This window comes from Palaemon carinicauda, chromosome 18, assembly GCF_036898095.1.
Source record: "Palaemon carinicauda isolate YSFRI2023 chromosome 18, ASM3689809v2, whole genome shotgun sequence".
Taxonomy (NCBI): domain Eukaryota; kingdom Metazoa; phylum Arthropoda; class Malacostraca; order Decapoda; family Palaemonidae; genus Palaemon; species Palaemon carinicauda.
Genome location: NC_090742.1, coordinates 41,445,978 through 41,473,477, shown reverse-complemented (window position 1 = coordinate 41,473,477; position 27,500 = coordinate 41,445,978). Strand labels below are relative to the sequence as shown.

Below are 27,500 nucleotides of genomic sequence, written 5' to 3'. Positions count from 1 at the left end.
AATAATAATAATAATAATAATCAGTGACTATAAAAGCATCAGATTGAAAACGAGATACGGAAGAATTAAGTAAATTAGGTGTAATTTTCAACTGTACAGCTATGACATATAACCTTCCACTAAAACGGGATCCCCGGTCCTATTCTCATAGGAAAGAATCATAAGCGATGTGTGTTAATAAATCAGTACAATTTTCAAAAACTAATTTAAATAAAACACGATTAAAAATTATAAAAACTGGCCGACATCGGGGAGCCAATGCATATGTTTTAAATGTTTGAGGTTTAAAGGTCGTTCATGAATATCAGAGACAAGGGACAGTGACTATAGAGACTGTACATATGATCAGCGCCCAAGTCCCCTCTCCATCAAAGCTACAGTAGGACGAGGGAGGGTCGGGAAATGGCTGCTGATGAATCAGCAGGTAGCTCTACAGGCTTTCCTCAACGACACCATTAGCTCACAAGGATGCTGAGGTTGCAGACACTACACGAAACTATCGAGCTTGAGCGGGACCCGAACCCCAGACCGCCATATCGCCAGGCAAGGGCGTTTCCAGGAAATAGGCTAACACAACCCTAACAGTCTCATATTGACAACAAAAGTAGACATGAATTTCTTATGGAAATTAAATAGAACATTTCCTACAAAAATCTTAAGCAATCTTCTAATGATGCGTAAATCTATAGTAAAATAACATTGCGCCTACAGACAAAAGCAACCGACATCCCAAACTGTCGAAAGTCATGATAAATAATATAATAAGCGGTTCATAAAATACATGAATATATGAACACAAACCTGCGTCATACAAATTACTATGGCTGAGGACTTATTCACTATATACATATATATATACCATATATACACGAGCGCAGAATCTCATTATGACTCGCGATTGCAGAAAACGGATGACGTTACATCCTTCGACTCGAATAACATCGAAGAATGATTGAAGTCTTCTTCTCAGTCTCTCTCTCTCTATAATCATTGACCCAACACCTCTCTCTCTCTCTCTCTCTCTCTCTCTCTCTCTCTCTCTCTCTCTCTCTCTCTCTCTCTCTCAGACATGCACCCCAGAATTGATGAATCTTCCGAGAGGCTTTTCAATGAACCTTTCAAAGAAGCTTGCGATCCGACAACGACCCCTGGAATTCTTTGCTAGGGTCATTGAACTTTCCTCGCCATGAACTACTTTTTTATTCTACTAGAACTTGAAATGTCAGTTGCTTTGCCAGGAACTGATGTGAAAGGCTACTAATAGGATAAACAGATGGGTGTGTTTGTGTGAACTCGAGAAGTTAAAATTGTAGCAAATGTTTTTATGTTGAACAGGCTGACAGTTTATTCATTACGGACCTATTTTAACGTTGCTATTGATCTTAAGATACTTTTTACTCTATATTCTTTACTTTTCATACTGTTTATTTATTACCATATTTCCTTTTTTGGCTGGGTTATTTTCCCTGTTGGAAGACCTCTTGGGCTTATGGCATCCTGATTTTCCAACTAGGGTTATAGCTTAGCTAGTATATAATAATAATAATAATAATAATAATAATAATAATAATAATAAACAATAATAATAATAATAATAATAATAATAATAATAATAATAATCAGTTCACTGCCGACACATTCCATAAGTTAGGGACATATATTAGACATGTGGTTATAAAATAAGAATCCTTTTTAAAACCGCAACAATAATAATAATTATAATAATGATAATTGGTAAATAAACAAATAATAGTAATAATAATAATAATAGTAACAATAATAATAATAATAATAATAATAATAATAATAATAATAATAATAATAATAATAATAATAATAATGATAAGATATGCAAATCTACACACGCATTTACATATAAATTATGTCAAAGTTAATATCAATACACTGTCGACATATAATCATGTGGTCATAGAATAAGAATACTTTTTCAAACAGCAAAACCACCTGAAAACGCGACTCTTGGTTTTCACCTTTGAATGGTACGATTACGAAATAAGTGGAGTGTCTGGGACACTGACAAGTAAAACTTCATTCCGGCCCATAATTAGGTATATCTGGTTACATAGCGTCTGGAAGACTGGCGGTCCTCTTAAGTAATGAGGCTCTCTTTAGATTTGACTTTCATAAATTAGGGCCAAAATGTAATTTTTTTTCGGGAGACAAATTTCCAGATTATTTTGGATATATAATGACATCCTTACTGCATTCGCAGTCAGTCTCTCTCCCTCTCTCTCTCTCTCTCTCTCTCTCTCTCTCTCTCTCTCTCTCTCTCTCTCTCTCTCTCAAATTGAACTGAAAACATGGCTATAATTAACGTTGTTTACATCAACGCATCAAATGATTCATGTTTTATACAATATAAATATATATATATATATATATATATATATATATATATATATATATATATATATATATATATATATACATATGTATATACTGTATATAATTTATGTATGTATATATAAACAACAATTAGAGAGAGAGAGAGAGAGAGAGAGAGAGAGAGAGAGAGAGAGAGAGAGAGAGAGAGAGAGAGAGAGAGAGAGAGAGAGAGAGAGAGAGAATATCTTAAAATCAATATTATTTTCTCCAATGTATGGACTTAGCCATGTAAAGAATCTACCTCATTATTTCACTTGATTTAATTTATGGAATTTGGCCAAACGGCTTGGCGCTGGAACCAAGAAGGCCATTCAAGGCCAATACCTACTTACTAGAATATTAATCTCCACATTTATCGAGCTAACTATCGATCAAAGTGAAGAAGTTTACTTTAAACATTAAATAGATTAATTTAAACCTTTTTTATTAAAAGAAAATAATTGACACAAGTATCTGATACAATCCTCTTCGTTATTACTACCTTTCCAAGATGGCGTCAAGTGGAAAAACTTTGCGTATACGCTGATCATCATCCTTGAGTGAGCCAAATCCAACACTTCACTATAGCCTCCTTAGGGATGCTTGCTGATGTCCGTCAAAGCCGTTCCCTTGATGTCCCTTTGATGTCCATCCAGGTTTATGATTAGAGAGGTGTAGAGGGACCCTGGCTTATTACTCGCGCAGAGTGATTAGCGATTGGTGATTAGAGCCTGGTGATTAGAGGGGAGACTGCATTGCAACGGTGGCTTTATTACCCGAGGGTGGATGGCACACAAAGGAGGACGGCCTTCACTCCCTTCCGAGGGGACGCTGACCTGTTTACAGACCGCCGTCACTTCGCCTCGTCAGGGCCTTCATTCAATCTCGGTTCTGATGACATTAACTGCAAGATTTGAAATCTCTGCGGCATTGTTGCTCTTCTCAGACATCTAATATGTTTTTACATCTCTCATATACAAGAATATTTTATATATATATATATATATATATATATATATATACATACATATATATATATATACATACATACATATATATATATTTATATATATATATATATATATATATATATCAACAAACAACAGGAACAAAAGCAGGCGGGACAAAGGCCTCAGACAAGTCATTTCATGTCTGGGGCTTGGCCAGTACTTATCACCAGGCTCTCCAGTGCGGATTGGTAATGATGGGAGATTTTCATTCTATCACTCCTATTGCTTGACTAGGACAGCTTTACTGAGTGTGGGGATACAAAAATCATTTCATTACGTTACAGTATCCCCACTCAGAAAGGGTTTCTAATATATATATATATATATATATATATATATATATATATATATATATATATATATATATATATGTATATACGTACATACATACATACATAACATACATATATATATATATATACATACATATATATATGTAAGCCCTTTCTGAGTGGAGATACCTGAACGTGATGACAGGGTTTGTGTATTGCCATGACCAGCAAAACTACTAGTTAGGGCCACACATAATATATTGGTTTACTGTGAGCGATCAGACGAAAATTTACGAAAATCACCAGTGCTGCCAGCAGGGTGATGAAAACTAGCCAACCCCCGGACATAAATTGACATGGCTGAATCCATTGTCCTGCACTGAACTAGAAACAGCTGCTTTGTTTATTGTTTATATAAATATATAAAAATATATATATATATATATATATACACACATATATATATATATATATATATATATATATATATATATATACACATATAAATATATATATATATATATATATATATATATGTGTGTGTGTGTGTGTGTGTAAGTTTACTCCCAGTAACATAGATAATATTTACAAGGATCATAAGAAGTTGAATAAAAAGACAGCTAGACTTTAACCAACCAAGAGAGCTGGCAGGCTTTGGAAGCGGGTATTCTAGAACTGCTGGAACTGACCATATCCATGTAATTAACCAGCTAACGGAAAAATCCACAGAGTATGAAACCACTGCGTACAGCATTTACAGAGTATAAGAAAGCTTTTGATTATGTCAAAACTTCAGCAGTAATGAAAGTACTTCAAAGACAACGAATATATGAATCTTATTCACGATATCTACACAGGAAGTACAGCAATCTTTAGACTACATAAAAATAATGATAAAATCACGATTGAGAAAGGGAGAATTTAAATTGGGAAAATGTAGCAATTAACATTAATGGGGAATACCTTAACAACTTAGGATTTGCTGATGAAATGATTTTCTTTAGTGAATCATGGGAGAAATTGCAAAACTATAGAAGATTTTAATAGAGAAAACAGAAATGCAGATCTGAATATAGATATAAGCAAAACTAAGATAATGCTCAATAAAAATGCAGAGACTACAAAGAACTGTTTTAGATGAACCTTTAGAGATTGTTAATGAATATACATACTTAAGACAGACAACAAGTGTTTCCCCAGGACATGACACCGAAATTAAAGGAACGATAAGCATGGGATGAAGAGCTTTTGGAAAACAAATGATATTATGGAATTTAAAAAGCCACTTTCCCTGAAAAGAAAGGTATTTGATAAGATGGTCTCCAAGTTTTATTTTATGCATCAGAAACTTGGAGCCTTACTAAAGGCTTGAAACATAAGATAGTTGCAACTCAAATAGCAATGGAAAGAATAATCATGGGAATAACACTAAGAGACAGAAAAAGTGCAACATGGGTAAGCGAGCAAACCAAAATAAAAGATATTCCAAAAACATGTAATAAAAATAAATTAACGTGAACAGAACATATAATGAGAATGATAGATAATAGATGGACATTAAGAATAACAGAATGGTTCCCTACAGATTGCAAACCAAGTTGGGGAAGGAAGAGAAGGCGATGGATTCACGAGTTAAGAAAATTTGCGGGCATAGACCCTAAACAGGCGCGAGTGTAACATGCCTGAGGCCTTTATTGTAAATATATATATATATATATATATATATATATATATATATATATATATATATATATATATATATATATATATATATATATAAAATATATATATACATATATATACATATATATACATATATATATATACACATATCTATCTATCTATCTATATGCATATATATATATATATATATATATATATATATATATAAATATATATATATATATATATATATATATATATATATGCATGCAGGTGTTACTGCTGCCAAAGAAGTGGAGCCTCAGATCGTCTCTCAGGATAGGGTAACTAACCACTATCCCTTCCGATACGATGATACCCATTCAAGCTCGGTCGGCAGTTAGGTGGCAGTCCTAGATCGAACCCCGGCCATTGTTAGCATAATTGCAATTATTTACTGCTGGCTTACGGTACCCATATATTACTGTGTATGTGTGCATTCATGCAAAGAACGAAATTACACAACCAAAAGAAACCATGATTTAATAATAATAATAATAATAATAATAATAATAAGATATACAAATCTACACACGTATTTACATATATAAATGATGTCAATATTAACATAGTTCACTACCGACATATTCCATAGATCAGGGACATAAAGTATATTCAACATGCGGCTATAGAATAAGATTTCATTTTAAACCGCAATACTAATACTAATAATAATAATAATAATAATAATAATAATAATAATAATAATAATAATAATGTGTATTTTCGGACAATATGCCAAAACGTGAGTCCCTTCGAAATGTGGCCATGCTGTCCCCAAAGGCGTATGTGACATTGTATAACTTCATATGGGCGTCGTCTCGTACAGTTGCGAGTGATAGAGTAATGTAGGACGGGAAATTAAGGGTGTTCATAAAAGCGTGAATATGCCCGGGGGTCGCGGTTAAACAGAGGTGTGTGTATGTTTGGACAAATAATTTAGCACATTTTCAGCACCAGAGGAATAGTTTAGAGAGATAACAACATTAATGCAGCCTTTTGTAGTCCACTGCAGGACAATGGCCTCTGATATGTTCTTATTCATTTCTTGGGCTTGGTCAGTTTTCATCACCACGCTGACCACTACACATTAGTGACGGTGGGAGACTTTTGTCTGATCGCTCACTGCAAATCAACCTTATATGGGTGGCCCTATCTGGTATAGCTTAGCTGATAACTTCGATACACGAAACCTTTCACCACGTTAAGGTAGCCCCACTCAGAAATAAAATCCCTCGTATATATAAACTATTTTATCTTCTGGGGAGCTGATTTAATTTGTGAATCGGGGTCAATTTCAACAAGATGATGCTGGGGAAATCGGAAAGGGAGGCGGGGGAAGTTTAATCATCATGATTAGGAGGATGCATTAGGGTGATTACTGCCTGTCTTCCAGTAGCACGACGGGATTGGGTGGATAATATATGTGAGAGTTGGTAGATTGGCTAATATGACGCTGATTCTCTGTTTCTGGAGATATGTCAGGCATAGAGAGAGAGAGAGAGAGAGAGAGAGAGAGAGAGAGAGAGAGAGAGAGAGAGAGAGAGAGAGAGAGAGAGAGAGTCACTGGTATACTGTAAATTAAACCTATTTGGTTTCTGTTAGAGAGAGAGAGAGAGAGAGAGAGAGAGAGAGAGAGAGAGAGAGAGAGAGAGAGAGAGAGAGAGAGAGAGAGAGGAAGGGTTCAGTGGCATAAACTAAAGGCTCGCGATTTGTATACTTTAAAGGATTGTTCTAAGAAAGTAGAAATAGATAAGGTACTAAAAAGCACACAATTGATTAGATAACTGGTGATAACAATCAGTTGTAAATAGTAATGATTAGTTTCATCTCAAAATTACATAGATTAAAAAGTGACATTCCTCGCAAATTTCAACAACTGCACGAAGTGCATTTGCACCCCAGGATAACTTAGGGGTTAAAATAATGGCACTTATATATGCTGTATATACAACATATGCCGACAGACTCTTGCTTCTTTGAAGACAATAACAGTTGAAGAAATTGGAAAGTACCATATATTACTACGTAGACTAATAAATATGTACAAGAATAAAATATCGTGTTAGAGCGTTTACGCACATAAAATTTACGAATTAAAAATAACGAAATTATTAACAATGATATTCCGCATTTAGAATAAAATATTTAATCCGCCTGGCCGGCCTCGATTAAGCCCAGGGCGAAATAAATTTCAAATGATTCATAATGAACAACTGGACTGGAAAATACAATTCCAATACATCAAAGTAATAACGCCAGTTTTCACTGTGTGGGTGGGGGGTGGGGGGGGTGGGGGGGGGGGCAAAAAATGACATCCCCCACAGCGCTGCATAACGTTTACTTCTTCCAGTTGCAAATCTAGTACAATCAAATAATCAATCATTTAGCAGGCCTAGTATTCGAAAAATCCCAGGAAGGTTTTCAGACGGCTTAAATTTTCATGGAATTAGAGTGAATTTACTTCTCATCGGGATAAAAAAAAATGTAGGTTTATCAGATGGTTCAATTATATTACTTTAATGCTAAATTATTATAACTTCAATAATTGTTCATAATATATATATATATATATATATATATATATATATATATATATATATATATATATATATATAATCATCTCATCCTAAGCCTATTGACGCAAAGGGCCTCGATTAGATTTCGCCAGTCGTCTCTATCTTGATCTTTTAATTCCATACTTCTCCATTCATCATCTTCTTCATGCTTCATAGTCCTCAACCATGTAGGCCTGGACCTTCCATGTTTGGTAAACCAATCTCTCTCAGAGAGTGCGAAGAGCATGCCGAAACAGATCTCAATTTACCCATCACCGTAATCTCATATATATATATATATATATATATATATATATATATATAATATATATATATATATATATATATATTATATATATATATATATATATATATATATATATATAAATATATATATATATATATATATATATAAATATATATATATATATATATATATATATATATATATATATATATATATATATATATATATCATCGCCTGTAACTAGTCCACTGCAAGACAGAGGCTTCGTACATGTCTTTCCACTCGTGTCTGTATATGGTCGTTCTAAGAAAGTCTATACCGACATATATATATATATATATATATATATATATATATATATATATATATATATATATATATATATATATATATTAGATATATATCTAAACATATATAGGAAATGTGTATTATTTCACAGACATCTCACATTAAAAAAACATGAAGGTGTTAGACCTTGTGGAAGTGAATATATAGTCATATCACGACAGCACACTTCATTAGCAGGGGGATGAAACAGGTCACCTTGACACTTTTAATTAAGAAGCAGAGGACGAGTTCTCCCAGACCAATCTGGGAGAACAAACAATAAAAAATAAGTTGCCGTGGAAGTTATGACGTTTTCTTAAGCAAAGTTAAATCGCAAATGAAAAAGGAAATGAGCTCAAATGGATTCCATAAAAGTTCTAAAACTTCCAGCTTGAAAAAACTATTAACAAGTCTGTATGTTTTGGCTATTCTTGTTTTCATGAAAAGTGCTCACATCTTCACAACATACTTACTTAATTATTTTCAACAACTTATCATCTATGTCTGCAACAACGCACTTACTTGAGTCTTCGCAACAACTTGTTTAAGTCTTCGCAACAACGCACTTAAGTCTTTGTAACAACGTACTTATCTAAGCCTTTCCAACAACCAAAGTATTTCCTTAAGTCTTCGGTATTACGTAAGTTTGTCTTTGCGATAACGTATTTGTTTAGGTCTTTGTAAAAAGTAATTAATTAAGTGTTCGTAACAAAGTATATATTTAAGTCTTTGCAACACCATACTTGTAAAAAGATTTTGTAACATCGTAGTTATTTGAGGTTCTACATCACTGTTGCAATATATAAGGGTTTGTGACTGAGAAAACTTTAGTGGTTTGTGTGTGTATGAAATATATTTGATTTTATTTTTTTCTTTTGTATCCCTCAAGCCCCCCTTTTTCCAAGTCTCTGCAACAACATACCTATTCAAATTTTTGCAACAGCGTAATTATTTAAGTCTTCAAAACAACGATCTTATTCAAATCTTTGAAACATTTATTTGAGTATTTGCAACATACTTATAATAATAATAATAATAATAATAATAATAATAATAATAATGATTATTATTATCATTATTATAATTATTATTATTATTACTAGCTAAGCTACAACCCTATTTGGAAAAGTATGATGCTATAAATCCCAGGGGCTCCAACAAGGAAACATAGCCCAGTGAGGGATGGAAACAAGGAAATAAATAAACTGCAAAAAAAGTAATAATTAAAATAAAACATTCTAAGATAATTAACAATATCATATTAGATCTATCATATAAAAACTATAAAAACTTCTTAAAAACAAGAGGAAGAGAAACAAGATAGAAAGAGCGTGCCCAAGTGTACCTTCAAGCAAGAGAACTTTAATCTAAGACAGTGGAAAACCATGGTACAGAGGCTATGGCACTACCCAAGACTAGAGAACAATGGTTTGATTTTGGAGTGTCCTCCTAGAAGAGCTGCTTACCTTAGCTAAAGCGTCTCTTCTACCCTTACCAAGAGGAAAGTAGCAACTGAACAATTACATTGCAGTAGTTAACCCCTTGAGTGAAGAAGTACTGTTTGGTAACCTTACTGTTGTCTGGTGTATGAGGACAGAGGAGATTGTGAAAAGAATAGGTCAGACTATTAGGTGTATGTGTAGGCAAAGAAAAATGAGCCGTAGCCAGTATTTGCAACAATTCGATTATTGCAGTATCTTTAACAACGACCTTATTTAAGTCTTTGTACCACCTTTATACATATCTTTGCAACAATGTTTTCCATCTAAATCTTTATTCACAACACTGCACTTATTCAAGTATTCGTAACACCGTACGTATTTCATTCTTCTGAACATTGTACTTAATTAAATCTTCAAAACAACGTATTTATTCAAGTCTTCACAACAGCGTACATATCTAGGTTTTTGAAATTACATACAATTCAAAAATTCTCAATATTGAACTAACTCAAGTTGAAACATCGGGCTTATTTAAGACTGCAACAACGGTCTTATTAAGTCTCCACAACAAAATACTTGTATAAGTCTTCGCGACACCGTACTTAGCCTATTCAGGTCATCACAACAACATATCTAATTAAGTCTTTGCAACAACAAACTCCAATTCTTCGCAATAAAATACTTATATAAGTCTTTGCAACAACATACTTCTATAAGACTTCGCAAAACAAACTTATTAAAGTTTTCGCAACAACAAACTTATATAAGTATTTACAGCAACATCCTTATATGTCTTCACACCAACATACTTATATAAGACTTCACACCAACATACTTATATAAGACTTCACACCAACATACTTCTTTAAGACTTCACACCAACATACTTATATAAGACTTCGCAACAACAAACTTGCATAAGTCTTTGCAACAGGAGCTTAATTACATTCAAGAAGGGCTTTACGCAATCAGCAACAGAATTCGCAACTAATCACAAGCGTCCTAATTAACCTTTACAACAGATGAAAAATATATATATATTTTTTTTAATAAGCACTACTACAGCGTCATGTTATTCGTAAATGCCTGCCTTTACATACATTTTAAAAGACGCATTCTGCAGGCCACTTTTATTCAATTTTATTTTAAGGTGATTAGCCCAATAGTTTCCATATAAATAATACACAAATATTATATCGGAGTATGAGAGAGAGAGAGAGAGAGAGAGAGAGAGAGAGAGAGAGAGAGAGAGAGAGAGAGAGAATTATGAAGATGATACTGAAATGTCATATGGACAGACAGTGTTGGCGAGTTAATGAATGACTTGAGATTAATGAGTTTGTCAAGCGGGGATCTAGCGTTTAATTTAGGATAGGGGGAATGCTCTAACGAAATTAAGAGATCTGGGATTAATGTATGAGTTCGATAAGAGATTTACCCAGTGACATAATGCTGTGATGTACGAAAACAATTAAACTCTGGAAGGTAATACAGAGGTATAATTGGGCATTCGGGAAAAGGAATATAATTAAAAGGAGGGAACCAAACGGGGGTTCAACCGCAGATTGATCTGACTGAGTGGCAGTATAAACAGATCAAGGGGGCAACTGGTTAATAATGAGAAGTAAATGCGTTCATTTTAGGAATTAAAGTCGAAATAGGTCAATTTGCCTCTTCTAGCTATTTTATCGTATGGATTTGAGCAACGTTAGTAAAGTTATTAATTTCATAATTTGAACATGATTAGGAAGATAAATGAGAGCTATGTTTTCGCCACAAAGTATCTCTTAAATTTTAGAAGTTAAATTTTCATAAAAATCATGAAAGCATTCTAACAATCATGACGAGTAAATCAAATGCCATATAGAAAGTATCATAGACTTGGGCAACATCCATACTACGCATTACTCCATTTTATGACAACTCATAATGAATAAGGATATATCTCACAAATAAAATATATCTTTGGACTCGTTTTATTTCCTCCAAAGTAAACAGAAAATGGGTTCTGCTTTCCAGCTTCTTTATTTATTGTTTTTTTCTTTTTCGTTTTGTTGATCAGCCAGGGTTGGGATAAATAAGGGCAAAAAGACTGCCCCAGTCATTAGCCACTGCATTACAGTTCAAGAAACTTCCCCTTACCTCAACATAAGACGCGTAATTCAATAACCCAACTTTTCACCATCTGTTTGATATAAGAAACAGTTGATGCTCCCAAAGCACATTTCCTAAATCTTAAATACAAAGAAATAAGACCATCACAGACCGTAAATATCCGGCAATATTAATCACCATACACCCAAAAACGTTCATTCTATTCTAACAGTTACCATCCTATCTCTCACGAAGTACAATGAATTCTTGACAGCAAATAAGCCCACCTTTTAGGAAAATTGTCTTGAAAAAAAAGCCATAAATAATTTTGCGTAATCCTACTCGAAACCAAAACGAACCAGAGACATAGCCATCTTGAAAGACGAAACAATACCAAAGATAGAAGAGAGACTTTCCAATATTAAGCCAAAGGATTGAATGAGACACCTGAGAAGCAATACTTATCCGAGTAAGCAACAGCTAGCTGCAAAAGTAATGACGTCAACCTCATCCAAATCTATCCCTTAGCAAACAGACTGCAAGAGCAACACATGATTGCCAACTATTCTAACAGGTAATTTGTTATCCTGATGAATAACTGCTACGGTTAATGAGTCACTGCTCTCTCTCTCTCTCTCTCTCTCTCTCTCTCTCTCTCTCTCTCTCTCTCTCTCTCTCTCTCAGAATATATATTATTCCAATCAGCGCTTTCATATGTAAGGACAGTAATTACTACATTCACTGCGGTAATTATTAAAATCCCCATAAAGAAAGATTACCTGAATCGTAAGCAAGAGTACACATACGCACAAGTTAATTATGTCCATCCTTTGTGACCGTGTATGACAAAAGGGAGGTTATTTTCTGATTATAACAAAAGCCCGAAACGTCCAATCAAACCGAAATTGAAAATGCCAGACTTCAGCAACAATCCTATTTGAACATGTTACAAATAATCAAAACTGCTGATCAACACATAAACTTAGTGGCATAAATTCGATATGACCTTTAAAAAAAAAAAAAAAAAAAAAAAAAAAAAAAACTTATTGGAAATACAAATTAAAACGTATAAATAAAAAAAAGCGCCCTCGTCCATTCATTTTCCCTCGCTAAACAGCATCCAAAAACTGTCCTGGACTAAATGAATTTATTCCCTCTGAAACTCTACGCATTTAGCGGAAATCAGGGTATCATTTGTGGAATTTATAGAAGAGCTTAGCTTATTGCCATTTGTCTCTAATGGACTGGCCGGGTATAACAGATAATGGCGATTTAATACATCATAAATACATTGGGGATTCGATACATAATAACCATGCCGATGAAATATATTCTACATATAATAGTGATTTAAAACGTGAAATAACAATAGATAATAACAATTACCATGTATTATCTCCCCTATAGGAAATAATACATGGTAGCAGGTTGGCCGGGGCACCAGCCACCCGTTGAGATACATCCGCTAAAGAGTTATAAGATCCTTTGACTGGCCAGACAGTACTACATTGGTTCTTTCTCTCTGATTACGTTTCATTTTCCCTTTACCTACACATAAACCAAATAGTCTGGCCTATTTTCTACCTGATTCTTCTCTGTCCTCATACATTAGACAACAATGAGATTACCAAACAATTCCTCTTGACCCAAGGGGTTAACTACTGCACTGTAATTGTTCAGTGTCCACTTTCCTCTTGGCGAGGGGAGAAGAGATTCTTTAGGTATGGTAAGCAACTCTTCTAGGAGAAGGATACTCCGAAATCAAACTATTGTTCTCTAGCCTTGGGTAGTGCCATAGCCTCTGTACCATGGTCTTCCACTGTCTTGGGTTAGACTTTTCTTGATTGAGGGTACACTTGGGCATACTTTTCTATCTTATTTCTCTTCCTCTTGATTTGTTAAAGTTTTTATAGTTTATATAGGAAATTTTTATTTTAATGTTGTTACTGTTTTTTAAAGATTTTAATTTTCCTTGTTTCCTTTCCTCACAGGGCTATTTTCCTTGTTGGAGCCCCCGGGCTTATAGCATCCTGCTTTTCCAACTTGGGTTGTAGCTTAGCAAGTAATAATAATAATAATAATAATAATAATAATAATAATAATAATAAAGAGCAAGTGTCTGGATATACAGTGGTGTATGTATATATATATATATATATATATATATATATATATATATATATATATATATAGTATATGTGTCTATATACACACGCATATATACATATATACACACACATATATATATATATATATATATATATATATATATATATATATATATATATATCCTATCAGACTAAACGGCAACCACTCGGAAAACAACAATCCCCCACAAATTGCCCAAACTAGCGTGTTATAGCTAGGAAAGGGGGAGGAGTGTGTGCAAGTGTGCGTGCATATCTATCTAAATATTTAGCCGTAATTTGATTATAATAATAATCTTGTATAAAACACATCAATGGTGACTTAGGGTAATACATGAAATAATCATGCTACATCAATATCTTCTGATTAAAAAAAAAGGAATGAGTATCATAGTGCGTAAGACGAGGATGACTTAAAGTGAATATAACTTCTATCAATCAGTAAGAGAATTATGTGAAGAGCAGAGCACTCGCCTAAACTAGAAATTTATTCATGTTAAACCACTAAGTAAAAACAATGAAGTAAGTAATATTGCATATATCAACAGGTTATTCATTTCTTCTTTTACAAGAGTCCTTCAGCATTATGATACGAAATTCACATAAAATTCCAGTTACAATCAACAACAAAAATTGATGGCATATTCAATTGAACATATTCCGTCTATACTGACTCATATTATTAAAGTGTCTGTTCCATCACCTTGCTATCAAAAGATTAACTATTATATGATACAGAAAATTACATATTTCGTTGCAAAATAAAAATAAATTCATATTAACTAACAGAAAGATAGCTAAATAAAAATACAATACATTAAACATACTTTTTTTCAACTGATTTACTAAAATATCCTCTCATTAGAAAATAAAAAGGAAATAAAAGGAAAAAAAAATAGAAAAATATAGTGTCCAGACATTATTAATATACACATTTTGTTTTAATTTATTCATGAGGCTCTCCTAGTACAAACAGATGGGACTCCTTAGTATTCATAAAGATGCTTGCCGTGAAGATGAGAAGCTATAAGGGGGGAGGGGTAGGATTCCGTAACGAGAAAAGTGGCTGGAATATAGCTAAGACATTGACAAATTCTTTAAATACGAACAAGAGTTAGAGTATACATAACTTCATAATGTATGTACACACCGAACACGAGTTTACGCATGCATACGCTACATGCTTATATATATATATATATATATATATATATATATATATATATATATATATATATATATAATAATAATAATAATAATAATAATAAAGAAAAGATTGGATATGAGGTTAAAATCAAAAGGATTAAAAAGATAAGCGGAACTATCCAAAACAATAAATAAACTAAAAACCTAAGATATTCGTAAACACAATCAGAGCAAAATTGAGGAAACACTAAAGAAAGGAAGAAGCATCAAATTGATGAAAAGAAGACTTGGAACATGGCGCCGATGTTTGCCTTAAAAGGATGAAAGTAGAAATATTATCAACAATAGAGATGGAGTGATGAAAATTGCTGAGGATTTCTATACAATGCTATACAAAAGTGATATAAGAAATAACTTTGCCTATAAAAATAATGAAACACCTGAGACGGTACCAAACGTAACAGTAGGAGAATTAAAGAAAGCATTAAAAGGTATGAAAAGAGGCAAAGCAGCAGGAGATGATTGCCTAACAATGGAGGAGATTCCATAGTTGTAAAATTGGCTGAACAACTACACCATATGTCTTCAACAATGTTCTATACCTACAGCTTGGAAAAATATTTATCATTATACTAATTCACAAAAAGGGAGACACAAAAGAATTGACAAATTACCGCCAGATAAGCTACTCTCGGTAATATATAAAATATTTACAACGATCATATTATGCCAAATTGTAAGAATAGCAGACTTTAATCAAGCAAGAGAGCAGGCAGGCTTTAGAATTGGGTATTGAACAACTGACCATATCCATGTAATTACCGGCTAATGGAAAAACAATAAAGTATGACAAAGTACAATGTATGGCATTTATAGACTATGAAAAAGCTTTTGATTCTGTCAATTCTTCAGCAGTAATGAAAGCCCATAAAAAACAAAGAACAAAAGAAGTTTATGTTAGAACACTTGACGATATCTATACATGAAGTACAGCAATTCTAAAACTATATAAAGATAGTGAGAAAACTCCGACTGAGAAAGGAGTGAGGCAGGAAGACCCAATATCTCCTAAATCATTCACAGAGCACACACACACACACACACACACACACACACATATATATATATATATATATATATATATATATATATATATATTATATATAGATATAGATAGATAGATATATATATATATATATATATATATATATATATATATATATATATATATATATATATATATATATACACGTGTGTATGTGTAGACAAATGGCAACTTTACATCTGATACCTCCTTAGAGACAAGAAAGACTTTTATGAGACATAAAGGCACTTCGTGAAAACTATGCACACACACACACACACACACACAAACACACACGCACATAAATATATATATATATATATATATATATATATATATATATATATATATATATATATATGTGTGTGTGTGTGTGTGTGTGTCTGTGTGTCTGTGTGTGAGGGGGTGGGGGGTAGAAACTGGGCAGTCTTGCTTCGCATTTAACTGTGATAGCAATGATGTACAATCTGGTTGAATGTGTAGAGTTCCATCTAGCCCTTCTCTTGTCCATGCTATCATGTCTCGACAGGCCAATTATGGTCAAATAAGGGGACCCTGACCATTTCAACACGAAAGGATGAATGAGAGAGAGAGAGAGAGAGAGAGAGAGAGAGAGAGAGAGAGAGAGAGAGAGAGAGAGTATTATTCGTTTATAAATAGACCCTTTATGAATTCTGCTAAATTGATTTTCTTCTTTTTTTCTATTTTCTTGAGAAAACAGTATCCTAATCTGGCATTACATAAGAGATGATTCTTATAAACATTGCTTGTGAATAATCATAATAACAATAATAAAAATAATAATAATAATAATAATAATAATAATAATAATAATAATAATAATAATAAAAACAACAACAATAATAATAAAACACCAAGTTAAAATGAGAACATTCCATGTCTATCCTTACATCCCTGGAAAACACAGCAAAAATCTATCGCATTAAATAAGTTCTTAATAAGCGAATATATAGGATAAAACAAAAGAAAACTAATAAAAAAACAAGAAACAATCAAACCCTGATTCAAGAAAAAAAGATTTACGGAGAAAAATATCAAAAATATAAAAAAAATACACTTAAAAAACAATAAAAGAAAAGAAGATCTGATAAAAAATATATAGAAAAACCTAATTCAAATAAAAGAAAATATGAAAATTTAGTTTAATAAGAAAATCATTCAGAAACCAATTTACTGAAAATGTTATGACAATCTCGTTAAAAAACAGAACATAATTCCATTTTCAAAGTTCATAAACAAAGATAAAACCGACTATTTTACAAAAGAAAAGAAAACCAGATCTAAAAGATAAATTCCTAAAAATAATTTAACTGAACCTACAGTATACCCATTCACCCTAACTTATTCTAAACTTGGCTTGACATTATTCATACTCAGGAGGACGGACCCCTCCAACCACTCGTTCAAGTAAGTCCTCCATATATATGAATAAATTTCATACAACACAGACAAAAAGGACAAGAAAAGGAAACATCTATCTTAAAAAAAAAAAAATCAATATGGTAGTTTGGTAGTTTTGCGCGTTGTTAAGATATGACATTACATATTTTTCGAAACATGGTGTCTAAGAAAATGGAAATATTTAATATATATATATATATATATATATATATATATATATACATACATATATATATATATATATATATATATATATATATATATATATATATATATAACACTAGCCTTACACTGTGGTAAAAAATGTTTAAGTAAGGAAACGAACGTATGTAATATATAAACCATTACACAGCAGTAAAGCACCAAAGTAAAAGTGGAAAAAAATGAAGTTTACATTAATATATATATATATATATATATATATATATATATATATATATATATATATATATATATTTATGTATATATATATGTATATATATATATATATATATATACAGTATATATATATATATATATATAGGTGAAACAATAAAAGCACTTTAGCTACTGAAAAAAAATGTTCAGTAAGAATAAAAGGAAAACCTCCCGAGGAAGTAGGAAAGTGAGAAAATGCTATGATAGCTGAGAAATTTTCTCCTCAAAGGGGGAAAAACAGAAATGCAAAGAAAGCAGAGTAGCTCTCTTCAAGGAATGGAAAGTGAGAGAAAGAGACATACAACCGATAATCTTTCACCTAAAATAAGGAAAGTGATAGAAATGGAGAGGAGACATTTGAGAAACTACTCCAAGAATGGAAAGTGAGAGAAAGAATATGAAAGCTAATACACTTTCTCCTGTAAGAAGGTTAAGTGAGAAAAAGTAAAAACAATTAAAACTTTCTCCTAAAGGACAATAAATTTTCTCCTTAAAGAAGGAAAACTGAGAGCAAGTTTTATAAATCTTAGAAACTTTCTCCTAGAAAACGGGAAAATGAAAGAAGAAGAAGACATGAGAGAGTTTCTACTTAAAGAAGGGAAAGCGGGGGAAAGTTAAAGACATCTGAGAAACTTTCTCATGAAAGAATGGAAAGTGAAGAGATGAGAACTTTCTCGCAAAGGAAAGCGATGAATAAAAAGAAAGTGAGAAAAAAGGAAAAAAACGAGAAGTCTCCCGCTCTTCCAGGTGGTAAAAAAGAAAGGGAGAAAGTGCAAGAAATGCCAAATGGATTTGCAATGTAGTTCCAAAAGGGACGGAAGGGCGGAATGGAGAAGTCTGGGAGAAAGGGAGATGCAGAGAGAAAGCGGGTAAAAGCGAGAATTTCCAAGTGAGACGTAATGGATTACAAGAGAAGACAAACAAAGACGAGTTAAAATAAATAAAGACAGGCAAATACAAACACAAAATTTTGAGTGCAACCGTTTCATTTCCAGGACTTGTTTTCTGATACAAATTTGCAAGTTGACATATCATAACACACACACACACACACACTCTCTCTCTCTCTCTCTCTCTCTCTCTCTCTCTCTCTCTCTCTCTCTCTCTCTCTCTCTCTCTCTCTCTCTCTCTCTCTAAAATATACACACAATTAGAATATTCATGAAACAACTTGAGACTTAAACGATTTTCACGAGAGAGAGAGAGAGAGAGAGAGAGAGAGAGAGAGAGAGAGAGAGAGAGAGAGAGAGAGAGAGAGAATTACTCGGGCAATCGGGTGAGTTCTCTCATAACAAAAGATTTCTCAACCATAATCACAGCAATTTTTCTTTGCATTGATTCCTTCTTTGCACGGTCCGTCGCACGTGAATGGAAATACCCCCCTCACAGCCTCCCTTCCCCTCTCCACCACCCACACATTCCACTTTCGTATCCTTGTTGAAGATCTCCCGCTCACTCTCACATTTGCACTCACTGGCTTGGTCTCACGAAGATCATTCATGGATTGTTAGAGTCTTGACACCCAAATGAATGAACAATATTAAACTAAAATTTGAGTAAAACTGAACTCTTATATAGAGTTGGTCCGAATAAATTCGGAAGAAATAATATTTATCAAATCTAAGATATAAATAGAAAACTTAATTTTATTTGGTACACCTGTTCTTAATACGTAAAAAAAAAAATAAACGAAAACTCTCAGAACCTGATAACATGTTCGACATAGTTTTCTGACCAAATCCTAAAATTTCTTTGCGTTTTCAAGACTCCGCATTCGTATAAAATATGTTTTGCTTCAAATCGTGTCGAACTTACTGCACTTAGGAACTATCTCTTGCAGTGTACACATTAAAATCCCATGGGTCAATCTTGTACGAGCAATACGCAACCTTGCTCAAATGACTTCAATTCTTTTAACTTTCTGGTCTCGTGATTCCCATGGAGAAACTACGCTAGACGCCTTAATGCTTCAACAAGCAAATCAGCACGCTGTAGAAGTATATAAAAGAATTTGAACTTAATTTTTTTTCTAGGAGAGAGATAGAATTTGAGCTTAATATCTTGCTATATTGAGAGAGAGAGAGAGAGAGAGAGAGAGAGAGAGAGAGAGAGAGAGAGAGAGAGAGAGAGAGAGAGAGCTGTAAAAATAGAACAATAATGTCTTAATTTCCTATACTTTTCAATTTTGAGAAATTACGTTGCCTGCATGTTCATTTAAGAGATATAAGTTTAATTGCATCAAAGCAAAAAAGGGTCTTCTTGCATGTCGGTTTATCAGTTGCCATACACTTCAAGACTATCTTCTTTAATCAGAAGGGAGTGGTCAAAATAACCCGGCACTTTTGGCCACCAGACTTAGTCGCATGCGTACGTACATGATTTGATCTGTATTCATCTTTGTAGAATATATATTGCAAAATAAATCATAATATATCGCTAATACGAAAAAAATAACTTGTACAATGACTACTACTTACTATCAATTTATCAATCTACCTAGACAAGGCAATTTTCCATTGTATATGACGACATCATGTAATTAAAAAAGAAAATTCAAAGGGAGATTATGATACTTGAGAACTTTGCAGTTTCGAAATCAGAGTAATGTGAAAATACGGTATTTGACCAAATACAAAAGTTAAGAAAAAATGTGACACCTGACATAGCAAAGGAAACATAATATTCGACTGCATCATGAACTACAAAGACATAATGGACCACATCATAAATTAGGAAAAAAAAAAGAAAAAAAAAAACTACATTCGACCACATCATAAAATAAGAATAAATATATTCGGCTACATTACAAAAAAAAAAAATAAATCACAAAAAAAAATCGATCACATCACAGTGTGGAAAAAAAAAAACATATTTAACATCACTAACTAAACAAAAAGATAATCGACCACACCTCAAAGTAAAAAAATATACATATGACTATTTTAAAACATCATATTCGGCAGCACCACATTTAAAAAAAGGGGGGGGGAGATATTCAACTAAATCCAAGATGAGATTTAAAAAAAAAACTATTTTCAACCACATCTGAGAATTTAAGATATAAATGAGTTCCATAAAACCCATTTTTTTCAGTATTAAGAGGAGGATTGGCCCACCATCGAATTCGGCGCTGGCGAGCATCTTCCGGAAATTGGCAAAGTTTTACATAACGGCTTCAGCTTGGGCAAATGGCTTTACTTTCAGTAGGAACATTTTTACATTCGATAGGTTCAGCTTTGGAGGAGGAAGATCTAAGTTTTTCATACGCGCAAACACACAAAAATAGTTCCGACTTTGAAAAACCTCTTCAAATAGTGATTATGCTTTTTCATTCAACTTTATAAGCATATACCATTTAAAGCAATGTAAAAATGCGTATATGTTTATTATTTGATCCTGAATGAACTAGCATACCTTGGCCAAATATCTAACGCTAAGCAGTAAGCAGTTACATAGAATACAATTCAATCTATGGTAACGATTTGCTATGGAATGCATACATATTATTTAATATAAATATTCTAATATATATATGTGTATATATATACAGTATATATATATATATGACTGGCATAGATATACCTTAAATAAACGCAAGTAGACTAGCAACTTCAGATGATGATGATATATATATATATATATATATATATATATATATATATATATATGTGTGTGTGTGTGTGTGTGTGTATATATTTATATATATACATATATATATATATATATATATATATATATATATATATATATATATATATATATATATATATATATATATATATATATATATATATATATTAGTATATACAATCTATGAAAAGGTATGCTTTGAATGACTTTATATACCACGTAACAAGTGCCCGAGCAGAATTAAGCCACTCACTTACATGAGGAGTGAGTATCAATCATAACCACCAAACAATCTCAATCTACCACTAAGAACCAAAAGAAAAGAAAACTGAGGCAGAGTGCAAGCGTAATTCTACTTGCCAGGTTCAGAAAAGAGCGAGTTTATACAGCGAACCCTGCTTTCAACAGACCGCTGTACCGCACGTGTTTCATATGCGACCATACACTGTAATGCAATAGCTTCCAATTATGAGTGCGGAAGAGATGGAGAGATAAAAAAGCAATAGCAATACATTGTATGAGCGTGTATGAAAAACTTGTGTGGTACATGCGTGGTACATGCATATTGTTTGAATTTTTGCGACGTTACCCTAACTGTTTGTATATAAGCTCGTTATTTTGTTGAATAAAGTTCACTTAAATTTGGGTTGTGGTAGCCAGGTGGTAGCGTCCTTGCCTGGTGATCGCCAGACTGGGTTCGAGTCCCGCTCAAACTCGTTAGTTCCTTTAGTCACTGCAAACTCATCATACTTGTGACTAAGGATGGGGGTTTGGGGGAGCCTATAGGTCTATCTGCTGAGTCATTAGCAGCCATTGCCTGGCCATTCTTGGTCCTAGCTTGGGTGGATACGGGCTTTGGGTACTGATCATATATAATATGGTTAGTCTTTAGGGCATTGTCCTGCTTGATAGGGCAATGTCACTGTACCTTGCCTCTGCCATTCATGAGTGGCCTTTAAATCCTTTAAACCTCTAAACTTCGTCTCTGTTAGTACCAAATAGCCAACTCACACACCGCTCTGCATCACAGTGTGAAGAACTTAAGACTATTCATTAAAGCATTGATCACAATTGTCGCATTCTGACAATGAATGTCTGCCTATACACCCACCTGTTTCTTTCAATGGCGACTGACAGAGCTTTCCTGCAATACTCAAAGTCGCTTTTAATAAGCAATAAGCAACGATGAAAATTTACTTCTTTTTTTTTTTTAGTTTGTCATTACATCAAATCAAAGAATTATTAAATATTAGGATACCTTTCGTTTTTAAAAAGTTTGCTAAAATGTTAGTCGCAGATATATGCAGACGCATGAAGTAAATTCCAACGTAAATAAACATCCTATAACGTGTTTCAAGGATATTTAGAAAAGGTACAAACAAAATATATATGATATATAATATATATAATATATATACATATATACACACACACACACACACACACATATATATATATATATATATATATATATATATATATATATATAATATATATATATATGTATATGTATATGTATATGTATATATATATATATATATATATACATACATATATGAGTGTGTGTACATATCATAAAAACCAATATCTTTAAAAGAAAAATAAAGATACCTCCAGGAGAGATCAAATTAATTCAGCTCACTAACCAAGCGTAACAAATATTCAATAAAAAAAAATAAAAAATGTATATACTGAAATCTATCAGCCATAAGAATAACGAGCAAAAAAAAAATAACATTGCAATACCCTGGAAAATGTACCAAACCTGAAAATCAACTAAACAGAAATAAGCCAATAATCAAAATACAAATTCTCAAAGTGCTAAGGAATAATGTTTCTCGCCCGACTACAGACTAAAAACACAGATACCCAGTATGACTGTGGACGACTCCAGTGTTTGGATAAATGAGTTTTTCAATTACTACTCCGGAAATATAAAAATATCATTAATGGTGAAAAAAAAAAGAAGTTTGTAATTATGTTATAAAAATTCGAATGTAGATTTCCTGAGGGCATCCCTGAGAAGGAATTCCGGGAATATAGGCACGTTTTCATTTCGTACTAAAGGCTAATTCAATCAGATATTCATGGGTGGAGGGGTCGCTATTTTGGTATTAATACATAAAAAAAAAAGCACATTGGCACGTAAAGAAAATTAAACCAAGTCAGCCCCAAATCACATATCTTTAAAAATAGTGAAATAATTAATATTATCAACTGCATCATTATTACTAGTCCAACTGCAATACTTGAAGGAAAAACAGAAATCTACATGCCCAAGGGCGCTAATAGGGAAAGTAAACCAGCGTCAAGAGGAACAATTGAAATGAGTAATAAACTATAAATGAGAAGTAATGCAAAAATATAATATAAATCACAGTAACAACGTTAAAAATCAGTCTTATATAAACAATAAAACTATAGTTATGTCAACCAGTTAAGCAGAAAAATCACATGCAACAAGTTTGAATTGCTTGAGTTCCGCCGATTCAGCCACCAGCTGAAGAAGATCATTCCACACTCTGGTCACAGCTGAAGTAGAGCTTCTTGAATACTGTTTAGTATTGAAGAACGCAACACTCGTGATTCAGTATTCAAGCTAAAGATTTGCTTAGACCGAAACCTATTCCAGACTGTAAATGAGTATCAACACTTCTTGGTTTAACGAAAATGCTGTAAGACAAAGAAAATTCTAATCCTAGACCAAAGGCCTCAGAAATGACAATTCGTGCCTGGGGTTTGGCCAGTTTTCATTACCATGCTGGCCAGTCTGGATTGAGGGTGAGGGATTTGTTCCTGATCGCCCATAGCAAACCAACCTAGCATGGGTGGCCCTGACTAGTACAGCCTTGCTGATCATGGTGATACGCAAATCCTTTAATCACGTTAAGGTACACCCAGTAAGATAGGGATACCTGTATATACTATATACTATATATATATATATATATATATATATATATATATATATATATATATATATATATACTGTATATATATATATATATATATAATATAGATATATATATATATATACATATATATACATATACATATATATATATATATATATATATATATATATATATATATATAATATATATATAATATCTATACAGTATATATATACACATATATATATATATATATATATATATATATATATAAATATATATATATATATATATATATATATATATATAAATTAAATTTAGAAAGGCCTTAATAGGATATATTTGCAGACAATAAAGTACTGAATGGTGATTGTGAAGAGAATTTGCGAAAACAATCGTAAGAGTTTGTAAATTTTTGCCAGAGTAGAATATTGAGGGTAAATATAAGTAGAAGTAACATTATGCGGACAATTAAAATTTATGAAGATTCAGCACTGAACGTTGAAATGAACGGATACTGAATGGCTGCAGTTGATTCCAACGCATGAGAATAGAGTCAGGTAACATATTCATGGTAGAATAAAACGAAGTTCCGCAGTACACTTGTTTGATGTATGTGGATATTTTAATTAAAAGTATATATTCTGAAATGTTATCATATACAGACACATGCACACACGCATATATATAATTACAGAAAACACACACACTCACAAACACACACACATATATATAGCCCATATATAAATAAATTATATATATATATATATTATATATATATATATATATATATATATATATATATATATATATACAGACATATAGACATTTATATTTACGAAGTACGTTACTACTTGCTTGCCTGTCTGGCCTTCAGCTGATGACTCTCCTCTTAATTTGCTGAATAGCAACTTTTGGTCTATTAAACTTATTATTCCTGATCTGGACAATCTTAAAGTTCTTATAAAAATACAACTTTGTTTCCCAACATTCCTCTTTTCTTAAAAACTAACATTATATTTTTTCTTTGCAGGCTACCTCACTCGAGAGTACTCATAAGAAGACAATAATTGTTGCGAAGCCATTTCTTCAAAGTAAGTGAATATACAATATGTTCCATATAATAATGCATAATGTATAAATACATTTAAGATAAATACATCCGAAATGCATAAGAATTCAGACTTACCATGCGTACATGATAATAAATACAGCAGTTTCCCTCGTAAATTAATGTTAAATGTTCCATCACACAAATATATTTATATATACACACATTCTATATATACATGCGTATCTAGAAATTTACATGCATACATATTAGTGTGTGTACGTGTATATCGATTAAAATTGAAATTGACACTACTTTGCTAAATATCTTTTAAATTGTGCTCTTTTGTATATATGTATCCACTCATCACCTATGTTACAAGAAAGTGCTCTAATAGACACAAATATATTAGAACTGTGGGGTATAATGAAAAATTTCATACCTTTTAGAATAAAGATTCTAATAAATGATTATTAACAATAAATAAAACCATAAAGAATTATAGAAATACAGTAACAATCCACTTTATCTGATGTCGCTTTAAAGATTAAGAAGGCAATGACATTCATGACTGTTAAAACATTATCCGTTTACTAACTAATTTTCAGCAATAGCAATAATGATAATTGCTACCATCGTTTTCTTTATTTTCATAACCATTGTTGTTGCTATTGTTGTTATGAATGGAAAAATTGATGTATAGACTCTTTAGCTATGGCAAGTAGCTCTTCTAGGAAAAGAACGCTAAAAAATTAAACCATTGTTCTCTAGTCTTGGGTAGTGCCATAGCATCTGTACCATGGTATTCCACTGCCTTGCGGTAGTTTTCCTGCTTGAGGGCAGACTCGGCGCACTATTCTATCTTATTTTTCTTCCTCTTGTTTTTTCTTCTTTTTTTTTTTGAAGTTTTTATAGTTTAAGTAAGCAAGGTTTATTTTAATGTTACTGTTCTCAAAATATTTTATCACAATTGTTCATTACTTCTCTTATAGTTTATTTACTTCCTTGTTTCCTTCCATCACTAGGCTATTTTTTCCCAGTTGGAGCCTATATGCTTACAGCATCCTTCTTTTCCAACGAAGGTTGTAGATTAGATGATAATAATAATAATAATAATAATAATAATAATAATAATAATAATAATAATAATAATAAATAATAATAGTAATAATAATGATAACAATAATAATAATAATCAACCCTGATATCATATAGAGTATGAACATTTTTCCTCCTGGCTTTATGTGTATATCCAGGCATAGGAAATGAAAAATAAAAATAAAAAAAAAGATTAAATCACGAGGAACAAAATCATGAGTGGAAATGTGAAACCGTTATAATTTGCGTAATTGGAATTAAGGTAGTTGCGAGACCTTGTGTTCGTGCACCGTGCCACTGAACCGAATTAGATCTGGGCCCGTCACGGGGGAAGATTCCCTTAATGTAATTTAAACTTGTAATGAAATTTCTGAACTCAAGGCCAACCCTTACTCGAAAATTACACTTAACGCAAAAAAAAACAAAAATGGAGAATTTAAATAAAAAAATCAGCAAAATCCGTGTGACTCTTATGGCTGACATTTAAATAAATATTGCACATATGAAAATATAAAAAAATTAACATAAATGACCTATTGTTGGAAATGTCGTTGCCTAGCGTTCTGCCATACTGG

The 27,500-nt window shown here is 32.3% G+C and overlaps 1 protein-coding gene across 1 annotated transcript in view; it reads left to right on the top strand.

The window, feature by feature from the left end:
- LOC137657800 (chaoptin-like) overlaps positions 1 to 27,500 on the top strand; it is a 706,036-nt gene that overhangs the window by 517,939 nt on the left and 160,597 nt on the right. Inside the window, exon 2 of the mRNA XM_068392323.1 lies at positions 25,810 to 25,870. The gene's annotated coding sequence lies outside the window, so the exon portion shown is untranslated. The remainder of the gene's footprint in view (positions 1 to 25,809; positions 25,871 to 27,500) is intronic.